The sequence below is a fragment of the Phacochoerus africanus genome, chromosome 15 (genome assembly GCF_016906955.1).
Source record: "Phacochoerus africanus isolate WHEZ1 chromosome 15, ROS_Pafr_v1, whole genome shotgun sequence".
Taxonomy (NCBI): domain Eukaryota; kingdom Metazoa; phylum Chordata; class Mammalia; order Artiodactyla; family Suidae; genus Phacochoerus; species Phacochoerus africanus.
In genome coordinates this window covers 15,529,192-15,555,574 of record NC_062558.1, presented here as the reverse complement: position 1 = coordinate 15,555,574, position 26,383 = coordinate 15,529,192, and the positions used below count along the sequence as shown (strand labels likewise).

Sequence of the window (26,383 nt, the reverse complement as noted above, 5' to 3'; positions counted from 1 at the left end):
ATGGGTGTGATCCCTCGCCTCACTCAGTGGGTTAAGGATCTGGTGTTACAGTGAGCTATGGTGTAGGTCATAGGCATGGCTTGGATCTAGTGGTGCTGTGGCTGTGGCGTAGGCTGGCGGCTACAGCTCCAATTCGATCCCTAGCCTGGGAACCTCCATATGTCACAAGGGTGGCCGTAAAAAGACAAAAGACAAAAAAAAAAAAAGAAGCTGCTCAACATGGATATAAATTTGACTAGTCTTCCTCTATATAGAAAACATTGCTATGAATGTATAAGTTATGGGATTGAAATGAACTGAAAAATTAAAAAAACAATATCATACTTTAACTAAAATCATATGTAGAAAACATCTAAAAATATGTTAAACACTTTTATGCAGAACATTTTATAATTTCTTGACAACATAAATACTTAAATGGAGAGATACCATGATTACACAAAAAAAAGATAAATGTATAAAGGTAGCAATTCTTTCCAAATTAGTTGTTAGATTTAGTGCGATTTTTTTCACAATCCAATAAATTTTTTGAGGAAATTGTCGAGTAAATCTTATAATTTATATAGTTATAAATTATAAGTTCTGGGAATAGCTGCAGCAATGCTGGATCTTTAACCTGCTGTTCTATAGCAGGAACTCTCTGTAATAGATTTTTTTTTTTTTCTTTTTAGGGCTGCACCTGCAGCATACGGAAGTTCCCAGGCTAGGGGTCGAATCAGAGCTGCAACTGCCAGCCTACACCACAGCCACAGCAAGGTGGGATCCAAGCCATGTTTTTGACCTACAGCGCAGCTCACGGCAATGCTGGATGCTTAACCCACTGAGTGGGGCCAGGGATCAAGCCTACATCCTCATGGACACTAGTTGGGCTCATTACCGCTGAGCCACAATGGGAACTCCTGTAATAGATATTTTAAATGGCCAAAAAGCTGTAAGACATTATGATAGTGATTCAAAGACAAACTGACCACTGAGACAAAGTGAAGAGTCTGAAAACAACCCTTATTTGATATACAAAGGAACAGTTTGCAGATTAGTGGTGGGTGCTTAATAAATGGCTCTGTAGATGACAAAGGGTCAAATTCTATCTCAACATGACACCACTCAAGAAAACAAGATTGGGAAGATGAATAGTGCAAGTGTAATGGTAAAAAAAAAAAAAGAAAAGAAAATATAGCAGCGTATTCTATAGCCTTGAGGTAGGGTAGGCTCTTGAATAAATTCTACGATGTCAAAATTAAGAAATTCTATTCATCAACAGGCCACTTGAGGATAATGAAAAAACAAACCACAGTGGAAAAAGATATTTGCTGCACAGGTATAACTGGTAACTGGCTATTTCCAGACTAAAAAATCTCCTACCTGTGGATGAGAAAAAGACAAACAACTGAGTAGAAAATAGTCAAAAGAAGACACATCTTACTGGACAGAGATCACAAATGTCCAACAAATATACGAAAAATGTTCAAACACCTTGGTAAACAAAGATGTGCTAATTAAGGTATAAAATGAGCTATCATTTTATACTCACTGGGTAATTACAGATAACAAGTTCGATACAGAATTTGGCAAGAACATGGAGAAAAATGATATCTTACATACTGCAGATCAAAGTAGAAAAAGTAGGGAAAATTGACCTTGTATTGTAAATTTGCTATGTTAACATTTAAGATAAAGAAATTTTAGTTCCAAGTATAAATCTTAAAGAAACCCTTCCATATGTACACCAGGTGACATATACAAAATATTTATAGCAACACTGTTAGCGACAGAGAAAAACAAAACAAGACAAAAGCTGGATCAAGACAAAAGCTGGAACTGATCCAAATACTCATGGGCAGGAAAATGGATAATAAGTTAAAATATGTCAACAAAATCAGATACTATATAGCAGTGAAAATGAATTAATACTACTATTTGCAATGAGGAAAAATCTTAGAAATGTTAAATTTAGTAAAAAAAAAAGTCAAAAATAGGTTATAGCACAACTTTTGTAAAATTCACAAACCACCCCCCCCCCTCAGAAAATTGTGAGGCGAAACAAAGGAATTATAAACACAAAATTGGTGAGAGTGGTCACCCAGTTCATTATTAGGAATATGGGACTTGGATTATATGAGTATATTTAATACTGGTAACATTTTAGTTTTGAAATTAGGTGGTGGTTTCAACAGTGCTTGTGTTGTTACATTATACCTTTCACTTCCATGTATTATTTGTGTAATTACATACCAAAACATTAATATCTGAATATGAAATTAATCACTGGAAATAGTCATTGGAACTATCCTATTTGTTCATGGGAAATACCCTACACATTGCAGTATTTTGCCATTTCTATATTTTGTGCAATATATTTTAAAACTTTTAACACATTTTTATTGGCATCTTTCTATGCACATCTTATATAGTGGTGACCAAAAGATGTCTCAATTTCCGTCCTCAGGACTTGTGAATGTGTTAACCTCATTTGGCAAAAGAGATTTTGCAGCAGTGGTTAAGAACCTAGAGATGGGCGATGTAATCCCAAGGATCTTTATTTTCTTCTTTTAAGGGCCGCACCTTTGGTATATGGAAGTTCCAGAGCCAGGGGTGAATCAGAGCTGCAACTGCTGGCCTACACCACAGCCATGGCAGTACTGGATCTGAGCTGCACCTGTGACCTATGTGACAGCTTGCAGCAATGTTGGATCCTTAACCCACTAAGTGAGGCCAGGAATGGAACCACATCCTCATGGACACTACGTCAGGTTCTTAACCTACTGAGCCACAACTGGAACTCCACATGGATCCTTTAAAGGGAAAACGAATCAAGGAGGCAGTGTCCAGAGTCATACAATGTGGGACTGAGTTGCTTTAAGATGGGAGGAGAGGGCCATGAGCCAAATAATGCAGGCAGTCTCCAGAAGCTGGAGGAGGCAAGGGAATGAATTTACTCCTAGAGACTCCAAAAGGAATGGAGGGCTACACACAACTTGATTTTACCCCAGTAAAAGCATTTTTTGGACCTCTGACTTACAGAATTATAAGATAATACGTTTTTGTAGTTTTAAGCCATTAAATTTGTGGTTTAACTGTTACAGAAACAATAGAAATGATACATAGTATTTTCTTGAATTGATTTGCATGCATTATCATTCTTATACTTTTGAAAAAGCCTCTAGAACTATTGTCTTCCCCCACATTCCCCTCGCCATTCCTCAAGAGGGTAGAATATTTAAGGTCAAGTGGAAAAAATAACCCCGAATTCTTCCTGTTTTTAGGAGTCCTAATCAGAGGTCCTGGCTAATTTTTAAATGATCAGGAAATAACTTCCCTTTCTCACAGAAAAAAGGAGGAAGGGCAAACTCCTTAACCAGTGTTTCATTGGTTTAGTCTTACAAGATTTTCTAATTCTGAAGCTCTACAACATAGCTTCCTATGCCTCACAAAGTACAAAGCATTAACAGTCATTGGTGGAATAATTGCTCCTAATGTCAGCTCTGTAATTTCCCCCTTGCGGCTCATGCCATCTGCTCTATGAACCCACCACAAGGAGGCTGGTCATCTGGGGCCACTACTTCTGAAAGAATGGCCCCAGGGCAAAGTGCTTTTCAATTCTCACTCACCAAACCAACAGGGAAGAAAGCACTTATCTAAGAACTATTTAGAGCCACAGAAAGGTAATTTCAAATCTCCCCTTGACTTCTTCATTATCCACATGTTTAACTATTCTCCAGAATTATTTTAAAATTGTAAGTGAGTGAAGGAACCCTAATTATGTACCAAATCTGGAAACATCAAGTTAAGAACTCCCAAGAATTGAAGTAGATGTTCAAAGATAGATAGAACATTGAAACACAAAAAAATTGATCCCTATTCGGAAGTTAAAAGCCTTTTTCTTATAATCATGGTATTTATATAAATTCATATGATTTATCAGGATTAATCAAAACATAAGTGTGTTGAGTCAGTGAACTCTGTTTCATTCAGCAACTTTGATTTAGATGTAAGAGTTGTCCTAGTCTGCTCAGGCTGCTGTAACAAAATGCCAAAGACTGGGTGGCTTATGAACAATAAAAATTTATTTCTCACAGTTCTGGAGGTTGGAAGTCTGAGATTAGGGTGTCAGCATCGGGTGGGGGCCCCCTTTCTGGTAGCAGACCTCTTATTGTGTCCTTACATTGAGGAAAGGGCTAGGGGACCCTAGGGGATTTCTTTCTAAGAGCATTAATCCCATTCGTAAGGGTTCCACCCAAAGGTCCCACCTACTAATACCATTACCTTGGGGGTGGGGTTTAGGATTTCAACATGTGAATTTGGGGGGTGGAGAGAGGGGACAAAAACATTCAGATGATAGCAAGACTGAAAATTAAATCAGTGGGTTAAGGATCTGGTGTTACTGTGAGCTGTGGTGTTGATCACAGACGCAGCTCAGATATGGTGTTGCTGTGGCTGTGTCAGCCTGTAGCTGCAGCTTCGATCTGACCCCTAGCCCCGGAACTTTCATATACCTCAGGTGTGGCCCTAAAAAAAAACAAACACACACCACACACACACACACAAAAAAAAACCCTGGCAAAAATAATAAAAGGCTATGTTGATTTAAAACACTACCCTCGGAGTTCCTGTCATGGCTCAGTGGTTAGCGAATCCGACTTGGAACCATGAGGTTGCGGGTTCAATCCCTGGCCTTGCTCAGTGGGTTAAGGATCCAGCATTGCTGTGAGCTGTTGTGTGGGTTGCAGACACGGCTCGGATCCTAAGTTGCTGTGGCTGTGGTGTAGGCCAGCGGCTACAGCTCCGATTCGAGCCCTAGCCTGGGAACCTCCATATGCCGTGGGAGCTGCCCTAGAAAAGGCAAAAAGACAAAATAAAAAATAAAAAAATAAAACACTACCCAGTGCTTACATTCAAAGGGTAGAAATTCTGGAGAGAGAATCTTAGTCCACAGACCATTGTTCCAGAAGTTGATGGAGACTGATTCCAGCCAATACAGCTCATCATCCAGTTTGGGCACTCCTGGCTTTAGAGATAAAGCCTGCACAGAGCCAGCACTTCTAGCAGCTGCTTCCTTTCCATGAAAACCAGTCATTTATGTTGCTCTTGGGTTGAAAGGTGACCAACGCCTTTCTGCCTTAATGTGCTCCTGGTTCTAAAAGGCTCCATTTATCTAGAACACCCTCCTGCCTCCAGTGCTCACTTCTTGTCTTCCTACTTGACTCCCCTGCATCTGCAAATTCTCTGCCCAGTGCTCAGCCTTCTCACAAACAGGGCTAGCCTGTCAGGTGGAGCGCTGTCTCTCCTCCACAGCAAGTTGTGCCAATAAACCTATATACAAGGATAAAAAATTGCACAAATTCTTCCCTCATATTTCTTCCCAAATGTGTTCCTAAACTTCTGTTCATACTATTTACATTAAAGCAAGTAGGAAGAGGAAGTGTACATGTTTCTCCTGGTTGAAGCAACATAGATGTGGAAATTTTGCCACTACCACTTTCACTCCTGACCCAAATTTTATATCAGAATTTATACCCAGGAGTTCCCTCATGGCTCAATGGGTTAAGGATCTGGCATTGTCACTGCTGTGGCTCTGGTTACCACTGTGGTGCAGGTTCAATCCCTGGCCCGGAAACTTCCACATGCCTTAGGCATGGCCAAAAATAAATAAATAAAATAAAAGCTATACCCAACATAGGGTGTGCTGACTTGTTTATTTTATTTCTACTTAATGTTAATCACACAATTCACATGTTAAAATGAACCATATATTTACATATAGCATTTACTAATTTTCAATTTGCACATTGAATCCCATGTGGGCAGTGAGCTGCTTATTATTAATTTTGTAGACTTCCATTAATTAATTGTTCCATGACTGGAAAAACTGACTTGGATGACAAAAAGATCAAAGTCTCTTGGAAAACGAATTAGTATTTGGTCTTCAGAACATCCTATTGTCAATCAACATCGCAAGAGCTCAAATCAAGCAAGAAATTCTATAGACCCATGAATAAGAAGAAAATTTTTCTTAGTAAAGCTAAAGATACTACACACCTCAAAAGATGGATAACGGCACAACAAAATAAAATTTTTTGAAAATCTTCCAACTACTATTCCCTTAAATGTCTAATGTAAACTGCCTTTTTTTTTTTCTTTCATTTAAATTGTGGTCAAATACATCTAAAATTTACCATCAGTGACACTTAGTATATTCACAATATAGGGCAACCATCACCTTATCTACTTCCAGATCACTTTCCTTACTTCAAAATAAAGCCTTGGGTCCATTAAGTGGTAACTTCTTATTCCCCCTTCCTCTAGCTCCTGTCGACCACTAATATGCATTTTCTCTCTATAGATCTGCCTACTCTGAGTATTTTGTATTAGTTGAATTATACAATGTATGGCCTTTTGTGTCTGGCTTCTTTTGCTTATCATATTTCCAAGGTTTATTTTATGGGTGTTCTTAAAAAGTGTATTTAGGGGAGTTCCCGTCGTGGCGCAGTGGTTAACGAATCCGACTAGGAACCATGAGGTTGCGGGTTCGGTCCCTGCTCTTGCTCAGTGGGTTAACAATTCGGCGTTGCCCTGAGCTGTGGTGTAGGTCACAGATGCGGCTCGGATCCCGCGTTGCTGTGGCTCTGGCGTAGGACGGCGGCTACAGCTCTGATTCGACCCCTAGCCTGGGAACCTCCATATGCCGAGGGAGCGGCTCTAGAAATAGCAAAAAGACAAAAACAAACAAACAAAAAAAAGTGTATTTAAAAATACATAGAGATCATCTGTTTAATTTAACAGAAACTTGAAGGTTCTCATTGAGATAACTACATATGAAAGGTGATATAGTTTTAAAGATATAAATGTTTTTGGAAGTGAATGCTCTGTGTGTGTGTGTGCATAATCAAAATCCAAAATAAACAGAAAAAGATGAAAACAGTAACTAATGTCAATTTAATGAGTATTAACTTTCGTGCTTGAAACTAGATGCTTTAAATAAAATTTGGAATTGAAAAAAATCCTGATTAAAATCTGCCTTGCATATAAGTTTTCAGGAATATATTTAACCTTGTAAAGAACTAATACCTTGCATTACAAGTATTTTTCATGATAGTGGAGTCTGACACTGTCCAATTGGATGGTGTTTTACTTAGCTAATTGTTTCCCACCAATCAGGTCTTATTTTACTATCATCTGTAATTTGGGACCAATGTTATAGGACAGACTAACAAAGGAAGGAAGACTTATTCTGACTCTATATAACATCAAATATTTACCAAAGTAAGTAAATCATGCCAATAATTTCTTAACTTCAAGGTATTTACAGTTTAAATATAGTTAGATTTTTAGTTTTGCACCAACATAACCTTTAAATTTAATCTATATTATTTTGGAGTTATGTTCACACTTCTTTCTACAATTTTAACGAACTCAACACTTAGTAGCTTGGATTTGGGAAAAGATGATTTAAGAAATAAAAATACAGGAATAGATATTATCAGCAAAATATTTTTATTTTGTGTGATTTTTAAAATTTGTCCCCAGTAGAAAAATAGGTCATGTAAACAAATTGTTCCAATAAAAATTTTCACATTTTTAACTTGTGCTTAACACAGAGGCTTAAAATATAACACTTTTATATTTTAATCAATATTTAAGTTTTCAATATTTGTTTGTTTTCTAAAAAGCTCCTAATGACCTTTGGGAATCTTTCGATTTATGAGAGTTTATACTGTATATTATTTCCTATGAAATGGTAAAAGTTGAAATTTTTTTTTTTGTCTTTTTGCCATTTCTTGGGCCGCTCCCACAGAGGTTCCCAGGCTAGGGGTCTAATTGGAGCTGTAGCTGCCGGCCTACGCTACAGCTGACAGCAACATGAGATCCGAGCCGCGTCTGCAACCTACACCACAGCTCATGGCAACACCAGATCCTTAACCCACTGAGCAAGGCCAGGGTTCGAACCCACAACCTTGTGCTATTTGTTAACCACTGAGCCACAATGGGAACTCCATAAAGTTGAATTTTAAAAGGAAAAAGTTCCACTTTGGAAAAGTTTTAGTGAGCCCAATATTATATGTTCAAGATGAAATTAAATTACTTTTAGAATGTTTTCTTTCTGAGCAATCCAGATAATTCTCAACTAGCTGTTTGTTGATTTGGAGATTGGCCAAGAAGCTGTGTGGAGGCTATTAACTGCACTTTAAAGCTGTAGAGGAATTAATTTCTTTCAGAAACAATTACTGACTATTATAGCCTCATTTAGGATAGTTCTTAAGAGTAACAGATGAAACATTTGCTTCTTCTCATCAAATGAAACAACCACTTTAAAAATCCACAATTTACTCTAAGGCAATTACCTAAATAATACATCTGAAACCCACTGAAAACAGAATTAGAAGCAAAATGTAATCAATTATTAGGTATTTTGTTTCTTGGGTAGAAAACACTGCACATTTTAATATTTCTATATTTACAGCTATTTAGAATTATGCTTACATATTTAGAAGTATTCAGGTGTAGAGTGCCATGGCATATGCAAGTTTCTGGGCTAGGGATTCAATCTGAGCTGTAGTTGCAACATACACCACAGCTGCAGCAATGCATAATCTTTTTTTTTTTTTTTTGTCTTTTCTAGGACCACACCCTTAGCATATGGAGGTTCCCAGGCTAGGGGTCCAATCGGAGCTGTAGCCACCGGCCTACACCAGAGCCACAGCAACTCGGGATCCGAGCCGCATCTGTGACCTACACCACAGCTCACGGCGACGTCGGATCCTTAACCCACTGAGCAAGGCCAGGGATCGAACCCACAACATCATGGTTCCTAGTCAGATTCATTAATCACTGCACCACGACGGGAACTCCAGCAATGCATAATCTTTTAACCTGCTGTGCTGGCCACAGGGACTGGAGCCACTGCAGTCAGATTCTTAACCTACTTACCACAGAGGGAACTTCCGTTTTCACTTTCATGAAATACCTGGCAACCTGTAGGTATGCTCTTTTATTTGAATTTGTAAACTTGAGGACATACATTCTTTATTAAATGCAAACTCTAGAGTGGGCTTAGCACAATTTGGATGCTAAAACTTCTGGACATACTTAAATATGTTTATTTCATTTCCAAATATAGTTTTTCCCTGGCCCATTTTCTGAATCTATGAATATATTATTTTCCCTGTATCAATAGTATCCCTATTGCTACTTGAATATGTTCATAACAGGAATATTATTTTAGCATGGAGGTAAATTAAGTGTCTTCACCAAGGTCATTTTACAGGACAAGAATAAAAAAAAAGGAGATCTCCCTAATTTTCATTCAGGCCTTGATCCTTCATTGCATGATTCTTTTTTTTGTATTTTGTCTTTTTAGGGCTAGGGGTCTAATTGGAGTTGTAGCTGCTGGCCTACACCATAGCCACAGCAATGCCAGATCAGAGCTGTGTCTGTGACATACACCATAGCTCAGAGTAAAATGGGATCCTTAACCCACTGAGCAAGGCCAGGGATTGAACCTACATCCTCATGGATACTAGTCAGGTTCATTAACCACTGAGCCATGACGGGAACTCACTGCATGATTCTTAATATGCTACATACTACAAATGACATCACCTCAAGGCAAGGTCTCTTTTATGGTGGCTGACTATTTTCTTCTACGTCCCATGTCCATCCACCAGTGCATCCCACTGAGTGACTTCTATTGAAACCATGAGAAAGGCCCAGAAGACCTGCCCCAAACTCTGGACCTAAAACATGGAATAGAATGTTCATTTTCCTAAGCCACTAAGTTTGGGGGGAGTTTGTTATGCAGCAATGATTGCAATGGCATTGGGTAACTAGAGATGGATGCTGCAGTGAGAACAACCTTAACACATGTGCAGTTGACTTTGAGACCAGGAGACAGGCAGAAGCTTGAAGGGCTTTGGAGACCTCTGTGATGGCTGAAAGGATGTGGAGGAGATTGTTATTAGAAGATGAAAAGAACACCCCCCCCCTTTTTTTTGATACTGGCCGTTGTCTCAGTAATGTGGGAAATAGAAAATGAAACTAAGGAACCATTGTATTTGGCTAAGGAAATTTGGAGGCAAAAATCTTAAAAACGTCACTTTGCTTATTTATGGACTCAGGGGAACAGTCTTCTAAGGCTGTAGCTGTGAAACTTTGCTTTATACTTCGGAAGACTGAGAAGTTCCCTCATAAATTTTCTCAACTAGATTAAAAAGTTTCTAAGAGTCTTAAGACCATGATCCCACAAAATCTTGACTCCCAGGGAAGGTAGAGAGGCATAGGAAGCCCACAAAAATAGTAAGAGAATTCAACCAGCACGATCAGTTTTCTAGTAATGTGGATAGAGAAAGTTCAAAATGTGAACAGCTTTTGAGGATCTCAAATTTCTATGGGCAAGAAGTAGAATGAAAGTCTACTTGGCATAAAACATAGTCCATTTTTTTTAAATAGAAAAGTGAAGATTACTTAGAAAGCATAACCAAGAGATCCAGGAAAAATCATTTGCAGGGAGCATGACTTGGCCCTGACCATGTAGCTGGAGGGAGATGCCTGCCTAGATTTCGGGAGTTGCTAGAACCAGTGACCACAATGTATTCCTGACTCCCCCACTGCCCTTTGGGAGCCTAAGTTACACTTGGACCTGATTTCTATGGCAAAATCCTAGAGTTTAAGACAATGCCATAATAGAAAAAGGAAGCTGGGGTCTTCCATCATGTGTATTCTGCATGATGGAAGAATGTGAATAGTTTGTCACTAGAGAGAAGATTGTGTCTAATGAAATACAGCCAAGAAGCCTTGCAGCTCTGATCCTGTCTCCTGAAACAGTCTGGGGCAGGCTGGCTACTGAGATGCTGTGTGAAAAACTCCAGCTAAGTCCAGATTTCCAACCACCCCATTAAAACACCAGACATATTAGTAAAGCCATTTTGAACCCTTCAGATAAACTGACCCTCCAGCTGAATAAAACCAAATGGCTTGTGTCAGTGACAGTGGAGTAAAAAATCACCTAGCTAATCCCTAACCAATTCCTGATCCTCATAAGTGTAAGATGTCATAAAATGGTTGCTGTTTTTGTTGTTGTTGTTGTTTTTTTAAGCCACTATATTGTTAATGCTTTTATACTTTATTTTTAATTCAGAGAATGCTTACATACACAGTTCTAACAAATGCACAGAGGTGTGTAACCAGCACCATAATCAGGACAGACTCCTCACCCACAAATATTGTGCTGCCCCTTTATAGTTAAACCACCTCCACACATATCCCTTAAAAACAGTGACCTAGTCTTCCTCTATAGCTTTGCCTTTTTCAGAATGTTATACAAATGGAAGCATACAACATTTAACTTTTTGAGTCTCCCCTCTCACATAGCTTAATTTTTTGTGTGTATTAGTTTATGCCTTTCAATCACTGAGTAACATTCCACTGCATGGATGTGCCACATGCACCCACTAATAGGCTTTTTTTTTTTTTTTTTTTTTTTTGGTCTTTGTAGGGCCACATTTGCAGCTTATGGAGGTTTCCAGGCTAGGGGTTGAATCGAGCCGCGTCTGAGACCTATACCGCAGTTCACGGCAATGCCGGATCCTTAACCCACTAAGCGAGGCTAGGGATTGAACCTGTGACCTCATGGATACTAGTCAGATTCATTTCCAGTGAGCCACGATGGGAACTCCTACTAATAGGCTTTTGGTGTCTTTCTAGTATTTTTAAATAACTAATAACTCTGCTGCACACATAGCATACATGTTTTTATGTTAGCCCAAGTTTTCATTTCTCTGATATCCCACCTAGGAGTAGGTCATATGCTCAATGTATGTTTACACCTAGAAGAAAAATGATAAGCTGTTTTCTAGATGGGCTGCACAATTTGCATTCCCACCAACAATGTATGAGACTTACTGTTGCTGTACATTCTTACTAGTACTTGATATTCTCAAAAATATCTTTTAAATTTAATTTTTGCTTTTCTAATTGTTGTGTAGTGGTTTTAACTGTATATGCGTTTTGCTTGACTAAACACATATACAGGCATACATTTCTATTGTTTTATAAAGAATTTTATTTCATGGAGTTCCCGCTGTGATGCAGTGGGTTAAGAATCCAACTGCAGCAACTCGGATACCTACAGAGGCACAGGTTTGATCCCCAGCCCAGCACAGTGGATTCAAGGATTCAAGGATTCAGTGTTGCTGCAGCTGTGGCATAGGTCACAGTTGCAGCTCAGATTCAATCCCTCACCTGAAAACTTCCATAGCCTCAGGTTCAGCCATTAAAAAAAAAAAAAAAAAGAATTTTACTTTATGAATGAAATTAAGTTTAAAGAGAACTATTTGATAGATTCGCAAAGCAATAACATTAATTTTTAGAAGTGAAATATATTTTAGTTCCTCCCTTCATCCTCAAACTTTCCCTATTTGGAGGATAGATTATAAATTAGCCTGGAGTTCCCGTCGTGGCACAGTGGTTAAAGAATCCGACTAGGAACGATGAGGTTGCGGGTTCGGTCCCTGCCCTTGCTCAGTGGGTTAATGATCTATCCGGCGTTGCCGTGAGCTGTGGTGTAGGTTGCAAATGCGGCTTGGATCCCACGTTGCTGTGGCTCTGGCGCAGGCCAGTGGCTACAGCTCCGATTCGACCCCTAGCTTGGGAACCTCCATATGCCGCGGGAGCGGGGCCCAAAAAAAAAAAAAAAAGACAAAAAAATAATAATAAAAAAATAAATAAATTACCCTAACTTGAAGCATAGTATCAAGTCTATTACATTATAATGATTCTTACAAAGGCAGCTGCCCAAATACCCATAAGATCAATTGTGATTTATAGGTGCATCCAGCCTCTATTCTAAATGTCAAAGCAGTGCAAATAACTGTATTTAGAGTTCAAATACTGAATCAATTCTCTTTTGCTGTGTAGAAAACCACTCAGAACTTAGTGAAATCATTGTATTTGTTTACAATTCTGTGGATCTGCAAAATGGAGGAGGACCCTGTGAGGGTTTCTTCTGTTGCAACTCTATAGCCATTTGGCTGCCATGGGGGTGGGATGGCTGGTCCCAGATGCCTCAGTCACATGTCTAACAGCTGTTGATTGTTGACTGAGGCATGCTGTTTCTGCACCACACGTTTTCTTAGTGCTTACTGGGCTAGAGAAGTCTGCACATTGCCATCTCCAGGTTCTAAGAGGGTAAAGACAGAAGCTGTGATGCCTCTCGGGGTTTAGGCTCAGAAGACTGCAGTGTCACTTTTGCCACATTCTTTTTGATTAAAGCAAGTAACAAAACCAATCCAGATTCAAAGAGAAGGGAAATAAAATTGATTTTTGCCTTTTGATGAAAGGAGCAGGAAAAGTCACTTTTTAAAGAGGTATTCAAAAAGGTATAGAGAGTTATGGCAGTGATCTTTGCAAATCATCTAACATAGGCCAGCAGGGCAATGGAAAATCATAATGGAAAATCATTATGATGAAAAGACCAACAAAGGCTGATACATGAGGAAAGCTGGCCTGTATTTCTCTCCAATATGCATACTTCCTAGGATTCACTGCTTTAAGTCATAGTTATTAAATACCTCTTAAATGTTATTAAAGAAATTATATAAATTAATCAGATATACTCTTAAAAACAGTAGCTTGATGGCTTTTCTTTTTCCTGATTAGACAACCTTTTTATGAAGAGAAGGGTCGCAAAAAAGTATTTTTAAAACAAGAGGCTTCTTGTTCCCGTTTACATTCTAAAAATCACAAGTGCTTTATAATTAAAGAATCTGTAGGGAAAAAAAATACCTAGAGAGGGCCATATAACAAGGGCACTCTATTTTGTATTTCAGAAATTATTACTTTTAAACTACAAGAATGTCACAACATTGTAAATCAATTATACTTTGATAAAACTTTAAAACGAAAAAAATACAATATTGTAAGTCAACCAAACTTCAATTTTTATTTTAAATTTTAAATTTTTTTATTTTTTGTCTTTTCTAGGGCCACACCCACGGCATACAGAGGTTTCCAGGTTAGGGGTCAAATCGGAGCTGTAGCCACCAGCCAACACCAGAGCCACAGCAACACCAGATCCGAGCTGCATCTGTAACCCACACCACAGCTCACGGCAACACTGGATCCTTAACCCACTGAGTGAGGCCAGGGATTGAACCCACAACCTCATGGTTCCTAGTCGGATTCATTAACCACTGAGCCATCACAAGAACTCCAAACTTCAATTTTTATTTTATTTTTTAATTTTTATTTATTTATTTATTTAGTCTTTTTGCCTTTTCTAGGGCCGCTCCCAGGGCATGTGGAGGTTCCCAGGCTAGGGGTTGAATCAGAGGCTGTAGCTGCAGGCCTACGCCAGAGCCACAGCAACGCAGGATCCAATCCATGTCCGCAACCTACACCACAACTCATGGCAAAGCTGGATCCTTAACCCACTGAGCAAGGCCAGAGATCAAACCCTCATCGATTGATTAACCACTGCGCCACAATGGGAACTCCCAAACTTCAATTTTTAAATAAAATAAGAGAAAAACAGAAAACTACAAGGATGATATCTTCTTATCTTAGGAAGAACAGATCAAAAACTGCATGAGGTAAGAGATTATTTGTTCATCTCTAAGTTTTATTGTTTTGATCCAAATAAATTAAAATTTTATTTTTTTCAACACATGCCATAATTGGTATTATCTAGAAATCTCATAACATGTTTTTTTAAGAGTAAAATTTTTTTAAAAAGGTATGATAAAACAAACTCAATAGTTGTGTTTTTTAACAGAGAAAGATAGGGAGAAAACATGTAAAAATTTTAAGAAATATTCTTCATTAGGAAGCTGACAAGCCAACATTAAGTCAGTGGTTCAACATTTGCATTCATATTGACCAGGGGCATAGCTAAGTCATCTGAGGCTGAGATAATGTATTGTTCTATGTTTTTAATATAATGAGGCATTTTGAGAAATATGATTTGAAGAGTAAGAACACTAAAACTTGCTTTGAGTACTGAATTGGTCAGAATGAATTAAGTTTTATAACATTCTACAACTGTAGTACTAAAAATTGTCAAGGGCAAACAATTTAGCCCTAATCAGTATTAAGAAATAGAAGCCCCAGTAAAGAAAGAGGATTACAGAAATATTTTGCATTTTGAATTTAATAGCCATTGGGCTGTTACAGAGCAAGATACTGCTTCAACTGATGCATAAATTTAAGAAGGTAAAATAATCTCCCTCTTTTGCTTGAAATGCTTGCTTTTTCCTCTCTGTTTCGAGAGAAAGGTAGCCAGGAATTCAGACTTGCAATGTAAGTCATTTGCAAGTTGTAAAGTCACCGTGATCACAGCAGACAAATGACAGCTCTTACAGCCTGTTCTCCTGGCATTTCATCACCTTTCCCAGAAGGACATAAATTACTAGAAGAGGGTTTTTGTGAATACATCATTCCTCTTCTTAAGATTCCCCGGTCCTTGTGAAACACAATCTGCATCCCAAGGAGCAGAGCTGATGGGAGGGGGTGATACCATAGAAGAGAGATGGCAGATTATTGAAAGCCCATGCTGTTGGCTTTTTGTTTTACCTTACCCTCTCATTCCATAGCGGCAAGAAAGGACAACCTGTTTGATTCAAAGAACTTCTGTATACATTATGAATGTGTTTCCTTGGGATAATATAGAAATAAGATATTCCTCCATTCTAATTTTATTTTATTTTACTTTATTCTTTTTTACAGCTGCATCTACAGCATGTGGCAGTTCCTGGGCCATGGGTCAAAGTGGAGCTGGAGCTGTGGCCTAGGCCACAGCCACAGCCACAGCAACATGGGATCTGAGCAGCATTTGATCTACACCTCATCTTGTGGCAACGTTGGATCCTTAACCACTGAGCAAGCCCAGGGATCAAACCCACATCCTCACAGAGACAACATCGGGTCCTTAACCTACTGAGCCACCACAGAAACTCCTCTTCTGTTCTAATTTTATACTTGCCAGAACCAGCCAGAATATTCCTCTGGCTAAGCCATGATAGTAATTTCCTATGTTAGATATATCACATACATTTTCACAAAGATTTGCTGCCACTGGAGCAGATATGAGGCATGAACTCCATGGGAAACATCTTGAGAACAATTTTATCAAATAGTAAAAGGTATGATGCAACAACGGTTATATGAGTGAAATCAAAACACAAATATCATCACAAAAGCAGAACAGGAAACAATTTGGGCCCTGGTGCCAGATATAGAAAGTAAATCTGGAACAAATCAAAGTGGATTTACAATACATTTGGGGGTGGGGGGGTGTATTGGTGTGCATGTATGTGTGTGTGTGTGAGTGTGTGTGGGTGTGCGTGTAGGTGCATGCATGCACAGGCACACACATTATGTTTGAAAAATAACCTCGAAAAAAGAAGAAATTCATATAGGCAGTTTGGCCTCCAATCCATATGTATTAATAGTTTTGCAAACAGCCAGTGGCATAAAAATGTATCCTTCCTCCCTGAGAATACCAAGTGCTTCTGCTCCATTTTCTCCTGCTGTTCCATATGCCACCAAGCAGCCAGGATAGAAATATCAACCTTGGGCAGTGTACTCATGTATATCCCTGTAAATACGTCTTTTAGATAATGCATTCTCAACAAGGACCATGGAACAAAAATTAGTTCTTAGGGGGTTAATAAAAATCTTACCCTTTTTATGTATAACCCAGAGATATACACAAAGTATATAAACAGACATCCAATATATCTGAATTATTAGAACTTCACAAAGAGGCCAATTTGTGGAAAAGATCTCCAAAAAGAGGCATAGTGGAAAAAAAGAAAGGTTGAGAAACATTGCCTTAGAAAAAAAACTAAGTAGAAAAAAGGGATACAGAGCATATTAATTTTTTTTTCTGTCTGCTGTCAACTTTTGATTAATCATACTTAATTTTATCATGCCTGGGTGAGGAAGAGTAATTACTTTTATAGCGAGTTAAATATGATAAAGGTAAAATATATTCAGAATCTAAATGTTTAGCATTTTTAGCAGCTGCTTCTTGGGACAGGTATATAACAAGCTTCTGATACAGGATACATTCCAATGGTCAATGATCACTGAAAGATGGGATGAGCAGAAACTACAGGAAGGCCTAATGTGGATAAGAAATGGTTCTAGGGGAGAGAAAACCAATGCAAGAATAATCTAAAGCAAACAAAATGACTTCCACCAAAGAAAGGGGTTACATTTCATCTCATCAGCTCAGGGAGGGATCTGACTGTTCTTTTACTACCTCTGGGGGAGAGTCTTGTGTCTGGCCAAAGGCTTCTTGGAAGTCTGGAAGTGAAATAACATTGCTGCTTAACACCACTAAAGGGACAGAGGCAACTCTAGTGGAGAGAGAGGGAGACAGGAGTTCAGTAGGATAAAGTAGGGAGGAATTCTTCGCTAATTCCAGAAGTCAGTGGAAAGAAGTCCCTGTTGGGCTGGAAGACTTAAGGAAGAAGCAAGCACTCCCAAATGTCTTCTCTACCCTAAGAAGAAGAAGAAGACTTTATTATCATCTGCAGATAAATTAAATGGGCTTTGCTCAGGACTGATTTGTGAATATCGGCATTTTATCTACTTAATGTTGATATACGTTATAAGCTCATTTTTGTTAATTAAATTTCTTAATATACCTTTGTGGCAGGATGATTTGTTTTTATGCCTTAGGTAGTCTCTGAAGCATTGGCAATATTCCAATAAACGACTAAGAAGAATTTTTAAAAGATGGTACAGATTATAGAGATACTTATGTGCTGATAAACCTATGTTTCTTCATGCTCTCCCATAACACAAATAGTCCATTATCAAGCCTCCTTGATGAGACTGAAAGAAAATGATTTCCCTGATATTTTAAAGACCAAATCTTGAAGTATTAAACTCATCTGGGGGGGGGATGTATACATATATATCAGTGTTGAGTAAGAATTTTCCATCTTGTAATGACTCCCTAAGCAACCTGAGCTGCCTGACTCCACTGCCTGATCTGTTGTATTTGATGGGACATTTTTGGCACGGCCCCAGGTGCCTGTCCATCTGAACTGTTTGAAGCCCATCTGAAGCATAGTTAGCTGGCTTGCTGTTTTGTAGATAGGCTCTTAGTTTCATCACAGCAACAGAAACTATCTTCTGACTGGTCTAGAGAATATTGGTGTTAAATCTTAACTCATTCATCTGTCAGGGATTCAGCATCACAGCTAAAGAGCCATCTGCAATTTAAATTGATTACCAAGTATTTAACATTCATTTACAAGCTAAATCCAAGCCTAAGTAACAAATTATGACTCATGCCAGTCATCTGGGAGAACACAATTCCCCATATTGCTGCCTGTTTTATCTTTAGAGGTTGAAATGACATTTTGGAGTGTATTCTTTCAGAAAATCGAATTCTCTTAGAAAAAGGTTCACGATGATAAATGCCGTGAGGAGAAACACCATTCATGGAATCAGATCACTTTCTCTGTCTTGATAGGTGACCAACAAAAGTGTTTAATTGATCTGGTACCAGTGAATTCTATAAAATGTGGTTTGCGTGACGACATGCAAATAATAGTCACTTTCCATTACAATTTAGCTTTACAGTAGGCAGAAAGAGGAGAGTTAAGTGACATAAATCTTTGATACTACACTTACCCCTATAATCTCCCTCATCTTTTCCCAACTCAAATATTCCATAATGCCTACACAAAATACAATGAACCTTATAATCTACTCAGCCAGAGTAAAAGGAGACTCTACAAAGATATGAGGGAGAGAATAAATAACGGGAGAAGTTGGATTTCACTGGTGGCCTAGTGGTTAAGGATAAGGATACAGCATTGTCGTTGCTCTGGTGCAGGCTGGATTCCTGGATTCCCCATGCCACAGATGCAGCCAAAAGAATAAAAATAAAAAGTAAATAAAAGAGAGAAGTTTTAGGAGTATGTGCCCAGCAACCTCCCTCTCTGCATACAGTTTTCTGTCTTAGCATCAGTTTCTCTTTGGCACTTTCACCTCATAGAATCAGAAATATGCTTTGAAACATTGTGTTTGTTTTAAGAACACTGTAGCACAACTAGATAATTATGTCCTTTGTGGCATCCTTTGTAAGAAAACGTACCTGTGTGAACAAGATCTTAGCCCCTCTCTTTTTGAGACACAGTGATTATAAGGACGGTCTTGTGGAAGACTACACCAGGCAGAGATTTATTCCTGTTTCTGATGGGGTCACCAAGATGTGTAACCTTCATGCATACCTATCTTTCTGCAACCTTTCCCATAAATATGCCCTGCTTCTAATTCATGCTTATAAATGAGAGTTCAGAACACATTCATGCTGCCAGTCACTGGTTACTCATGCTTGAAATTAAAAATCCTTCAGACCATTGCCACTGTTATATTTGGTGAGGCTTTACCTATTACTCAAAGTAAGAAAAATAAGACAGCAAGGATAAGATGTTAACAGATATAATGTGAAAAAGATAACAGGATGTTTTCAGGTTATTCTGAAATTAAGTAAAACAGCATCTATCTAATCATATGCTACATTAACATTATTAAATTTAGAACTATGAATTAGACAGAACTATTCATGGAATACTACTATGGCATTCATGATGTGAACGTACCTTTACAAGAGCTGAACTGGTTGGCAATAGATAGAAAGGACCAATGACTCATTTGAGATAAAGATTACTGAAGGACAGAAAACATGGGTTTTTCAAATTATGCACACATTTATTTCCTAATGTAAAGAAAAAAAAATTACTGTGAAACCTACTTGATACCTGAAATAACTGATTTTAATATTTCTGATTTTTAAACATTATTCTTCCAATCACTATAAGAAGCACTAAATAATAGCTTTAATTTCTTATCATAGGCAAATATCCATACAAAATGTTAGCATTCTTAATGAATTTGTCTCTCCATCAATGCAGCTGAAAAGGCAAATGCTTTTTGGGGAAAGATCATAAAATTACATGGGAAGATTTGAATAAAAAAGCCAAGTTCATTTGGGCAATATGAGCCAATATTATACGATAGTTTCTTAGCTCCTATTTTAGAAATTGTAGCACTAATTTAAGACAGTGACCAGGACTTAAGAGCCCATAAACAAATAATACAGAAAAGCAATAAAAATAACAGTTGATCCACTGTGCGCTGAGTACACAATAGCAAATTCCTCTTTTTAGAAACCATACCCTTTGTTAGTCTCTGTGTGTGTATGTGTGTGTGTAAAATTCAACAATATATATTTAAGAGTTACTCTATGCTAAGATTGTCCTAGTTGTTGATATAATGATGAATTTACAGAGTGAACTGCTGCTTCATGGAGCCTATTATCAAAAATTTTAAATAAAGGCTGATAGATTAAACCAAACATTAAAAGGGAAAAGATAAATAAAAATTAAAAGTAAGTTGGATAAAATAATAAGATGCCAATGAAGTCTATTTGTACTGATTAGTACAAGGAGTTAAATGCCTTACTAACAGAGCCAAATAAAGTAGCATTAAAAAGAAACTTGCGATCATCATAGTGTGTGAATGAATTACCTTTATGTAAGTCATTGAGTTATTTGCACTGAAGGAATAAAAAATGGATTTATATGCAGCTTATTAGGACTCCTATGAATCCCCCATAATTTATTTATTAATGACAATTCTTAAAGAAAGGGAATATGTAGCACAGAAATATAGAGATAGAAACTCTGGAGAGAATGAGGTTAAAATATCCAGTGTAACTGGTTTCAAGAAAGAACAAATGGAGAGATAAAAATTGAGTAGTATTATCCTTAGAAGAATATTAACATTACTCATAGATTTAAAAAGCAGCAAAAATCCCTTGTAGAATAAAAATCTGTATGTAGTGGAAAAAAGAATAGCTAAAACCACACTACCAATAATAGGAATGAAGAACACTGTAAACCAACTATAATGGGAAAAATAAAAATCATTAGAAAAAAAGAAATTAAAGACATTACAAATATCCCTTAGATGAAAGGATGAGGTATTGTAAATAAGTGTATGTTGATAATTTGAAAAATTTAAAGAAATGGACAAATTCCTTGAAATAAAAACTTTTGTGAATTGCACCCAATAGGAAAGCTGAATAGTCCTATATTTGGTCACAAAATGAGATCTATCATTTAAAACCTTTCAATAAATAAAATGACTGACCCAGAAAGCATTGTTGGTGATATTTACCAAATAACTTATGGAAGAAATAACACTGGTTTTGCATAAACTATTTTAAAAAGCAGAGGAAGAAGGAATATTTCCTAATTTTTGAAACTAGCATAGTATTGTTACCATACACTGCTTCTGACATTGCAGAAAAAGAAAATTATAGTTCAATATTCAGAATGAGCATAGCAGCAAAAATCTTAAACGAAATACTAGAAAATTAAATTGAGCAATACATAAAAAGGATAACAAACTGTAATCAAATGGGGTGTATCCAAGAAATGTAAGATGATTTCCTATTTGAAAATCAATTTGTATTTAATGTATTTGTACAGAGTCCATATTATTAACAGAATGAAGGAGAGCAGTCAATCAGCTCAATGAATACTGAGACTGCACTGAAGAAAATTCAATGCCTCTTCGTGATTAAAAAAAAAATCAAAATTCAGCATACAAGTAATGAAAGAAAACTCCTTCAATCGGATAAAAGTCAGATTTGCACCAAAAAATCGAGTTATTTGTGAATACAACAGTGTAACAATTCTGTTTATATTTTTTTTTTCATGCAGAATGAAATTTTATGTCGTGATATCAAATACAGGAACAAAGCTTCTTTGGGGAAGGCAGAGAAACAGTGCTTTGGGCAAGAGTTCATGGTCCACTTCAATTTAGTAGTAATATTTAATTTCTTAAGATGGTGATAGGTGTATAAGTGTCACTTAACACGCATAGGTAATAACTTTATTTGCTAATAAAGCTTTATTTAGTAACAAAAAAATACATGTAGAAAAAGAATGAGTAGGAGTGTAAAGATTCCATTAGGAATATGTAAATGAACACTATCAACTTTTTATGCCATATTAGCTTAGATTTCTCTGGAGAATCTAATGATTCAGTGATCCAAACTAGCATCTACATGTGCATGATTATTGTGGCAGCTAAAATCTGAACCTATCATTTGTGTGGAAAACTGAAAAACTGTACCATTTGACAATTCTGCTGGATCAGAGCAGATCTTCAGACACTCTCACCCAGACTCGCCCAGCCCCACTACATGTCTCTGTATACAGGCATCTGAAAAAGCATTATAACAAAACATCTCACCTTTTTGGTTTGTTTGCTTGTTTTTATTTTGTAAAAATAATTTCTTCTATGGGCACTGGTGAAAAGCCATGGTTCAATGAGTAAATATTGACTTAAGGGACACAACAGAGCAATCATCTCTCCAACATATGTGTGACAAGATGGAGAGCCATCTGTTTTCCAAAGATAGCAGGTTAAGCCAGGATCTCCACTTTGAAATGCTGCTCTATATCCACTTTGAATAGCCAAACTACTACAAAGGTATATATGAGTTTTTTAAAAAAGCCCAACTTACAAATACTGTCATCCCATCAAATAATCCTTATCCACGATTCATCACAGGTTTACAAGAGTTTGCTTACAATAAGTTACTCAACATGGAGTTCCCCTCATGGCTCAGTGGTTAACGAATCCAACTAGGAATGATGAAGTTGCGGGTTCGATCCCTGGCTTGCTCAGTGGGTTAAGGATCTGGAGTTGCCGTGGGCTGTGGTGTGGGTTGCAGACATGGCTCAGATCTCCCGTTGCTGTGGCTGTGGCGTAGGCCGGCGGCTACAGCTCTGATTCAATCCCTAGCCTGGGAACCTCCATATGCCCTGGTGTGGCTCTAGAAAAGACAAAAAGACAAAAAACAACAACAACAACAAAAAAACCAATAAGTTACTCAACGTGGAGATGCTGCACTTCACCTCATTGTAACTATATATAAAACAATTATGAGTCACTCTTGTCACCACAATTTTAAAAGACAGGATATTTTCATTTAAAATTAATAAAATTATTATTTTATTAATTTTAAAATATAGGATAGACTTGCCTCTCTCACCAAGGCCATGTTGCAAAGCAATGGGGAAGTGACTGTAATAATAGTAAACTAGTTTCTTTTTTTTCTTTTTTTGGTCTTTTTAGGGCTGCACCCACAGCATATGGAAGTTCCCAGGCTAGAGACTGAATAGGAGCTGTAGCTGCTGACCTATACCACAGCCACAGCAAAGCCAGATCCAAGCCGAGTCTGTAACCTACACTACAGCTTGCAGAATGCTGGATCTTTTAACCCACTGAGCAAGGCCAGGGATCAAACCTGCATCCCCATGGATACTAGTTGGATTCTTAACCTGCTTAGCCACAATGGGAACTCCTAGTTTCATTTTTAATTTAATCTTTTTAAATACTTAGTTTCCAACCATTGTTAAATCATTATCTGCTGAAGAAGAATGTGAAATTGGGATGATGGAGGCTGAACAAGTCTTTAGAGAATCTCATTCGATATAATGACATCTGACTCAAATGTGAGGGAAATAGGAAGCTTAGCATTTCTACAATATACACAAAAATTTCAAGGACTGTATGTCAAGAATAATAAAATTGTGCTCAAGTGAGAATGGTTGGCACCACATTAGGTTAATTACACAAAATAAACATTGGGGAAGGATACATTTAGCAATTAAAAAGAAATTCGAGCTCGTGCTATTGGAAAAATGCACATAAATATTAAGAAAAACAAAGCTGGTGAAAGAAGATGCAAAATATGTTAAAGATTTGAATTAAAATAATCAAAAAATGGCTAAAGAAGTGGAATATCTACTAGAGAAGTTTTCTCAAGAATCAAATGATTGCCTCAAATGGGACTAAAGTTGTATTTTAAAAAAGGTTAGAGATACAATATGTTAGAAACTAGACCACAGAGCGACCTTAATATACTGGCCAGTAAAGACAGCCAACATGGTTAAGACCTTTGTTAAGCAAGTTATACAGATTGGGAGAATTGTTTAGTTTTATTTAAGATATGAATTCTCAGATGCAAAGATATTCATTAATGACTACAGGTCATTTGGAATTTTATCCTCTCAATGTAATACATTGCTCAGTTGAATTCAGTTATTTGTACTGTAAGAACAAAAGTAACTAGTATGAAAGTGTGTTAACAAATTAAGGATTTTTTAAAATCAATTAAACAATATTATGGCATGTAAAACAACGAGATGAAGTTTAATTGCAGAGCTGTGATGGTGGAAACAATGAATAAAATACATCAAAGTAATCAAGTGGTAGCAAAAGATATACCAACTTAAGACAAAAGATATACCAACTTGTAATTTTCTCAATGCCTATATTCATGGACACCATATTGAAACTGTTCTTACACCATTAAATTTTTTTGCAAATATTAAATCTGATTATGTGAACAGAAATAATGTCACATATTTAGAAGTTTAGAAGACTAAAAAGAAAGATACCAAGGGGGGCTTAGTTGAGTTTTATAATACTTTATCTCTGGGGTGTCTGACTAATGTTCACTGATACTGCTTGTGACTCTGAAGAGGAAAGTAATGGATGCTAAAAATGATTTCAAAGGGGTAATTATGGTGGACTACAAAGAAACAGACAATGCTGGAGAAGGGAAGTAAAGCAGAGTGGATCACTAGAAGAATGTATTTGCAATATTCTGCAAGCCTTTTGTATAATATTATTCTGCAAAGGAAGTCTGCCTAAAATTATTAAGGGTAAGAAATTTAGCAGGTATAATCATCCTATGGAAGGTAATCTATAATCTCTTAGTGGTAGACTGATGAATTATGTCATAAAAAGCAAAGACCTTCAGGAACTTGACAATCTTTGAGGTTTTAATGGGGAGGAAATCTGGCCATGTCTTTCTTTTTTCCAAATCCCTTCCTCCACCCCACAAAAACAAGTAAGACTAAAAATCTTTCCAGCTATTGCTGTTGAAACTGTTTTGCAGAAGCAATCTTGGAAAAGAGAAAGTTCCAGTTTTCAGGATGATACAGTGTCGTATAGTAGCACTTAATATGAGAATGATGCCAGGACTAGAAATATAATTTGGGAAGTCCAAGCAGAAAAAAATCTAGTAGACAGTCCTTTATCTTTAAGTATGATTTGAAATGGATATGTACAAATACAAGATATAAATGAGGACTATATATTGAACCAGAATCCAGGCTATGCCAACGTCTGAAACGGGATTATAGTAACTGTAGAGTCAAAACTGTACTAGAACCAAACTGTGCTTATGCTAACAAATTATATGCATTTTCTCTGTGTTTGCATTTATGTACACATTTTCATGTTAATTTATGTACTGCAATGAAGATAATTCTACATACTGCTCAGTTCTTTTCCACCAATCCTTTCATTGTAATTATATTGAGCTTGAACAGAACCAAAGAAATGCCACTAAATGACTAAATACTGCAAACATGAGGAAAAAAGCATTTTTAAAAGTAGTGCCTGAATAAAGTCTCTTACTTTAAGAAAGATCCTCTATAAACACACACATACACACACAGCTACACAGTCTTCCTCATATAATAATTTGCACATTAGAAAATTCACTATCAAGTCATTCTGATACATATAAGAATAATTCTCTTAATAATGGTTTTGGAGCTATAAATCCTTAAGTATTTCATATCTCAATCAACTTTGAAAATTAGTGCAAATTATACTTGCTAAATTTAGGAATGGAGTATAATTCCAGGTAATTTAAGAATCACAATACATGGTTTCATTTTTTTTTTTTAAGTTACTGCTAGAAAATTTTACAGTTATTCAGTGGTTCATTTGTCTATCTCTGCATTTTATTTTAGCTAAAATATTCAATGAAAGCTCCAGGGCAAAGAAGAGATACAACATGATCTTTAGAGAAAGATAAAATTCAAAACAGAATAAATCAGTTTGGAATGATAATTTTTGGCTTTAATAACTTGATTGTGCAAAATGTCCTCAATTACATAGTAATGAAGTTTCAGTTCAGTGAATTTAGTTAAATTAAAGCATATACTACATGTTCCAAAATATTTATGATATTTGAAAAAATACTATCTTCATTTGGAAAGGTAATCAAATAAAATACTTAAAATAACATTATAAACACATTTATAAGTATTCAGAATAACTAAACATGAAATTATCTACTCCTATGCTGAGGTCTGGCTATTAAGGAGCATTGGAAATAAATAAATAATTCATGTGGTAAAATTTTAGTTTTAATTGGAGATCCAGTATTTAATTACTGAAGTGGAAAATATCAATCATGCTTTCACTTACTTTTACACATTTATACCTAATATATCATCTCTAAATGAAACATTTTTTTTACCTGCTTCTGATT

General features: G+C 36.8%; 1 protein-coding gene across 2 annotated transcripts in view; it reads right to left on the bottom strand.

The window, feature by feature from the left end:
• The window catches only part of GLRA3 (glycine receptor alpha 3), a 168,530-nt gene that overhangs the window by 89,523 nt on the left and 52,624 nt on the right, over positions 1–26,383 (bottom strand). The gene's annotated exons all lie outside the window — the stretch shown is intronic.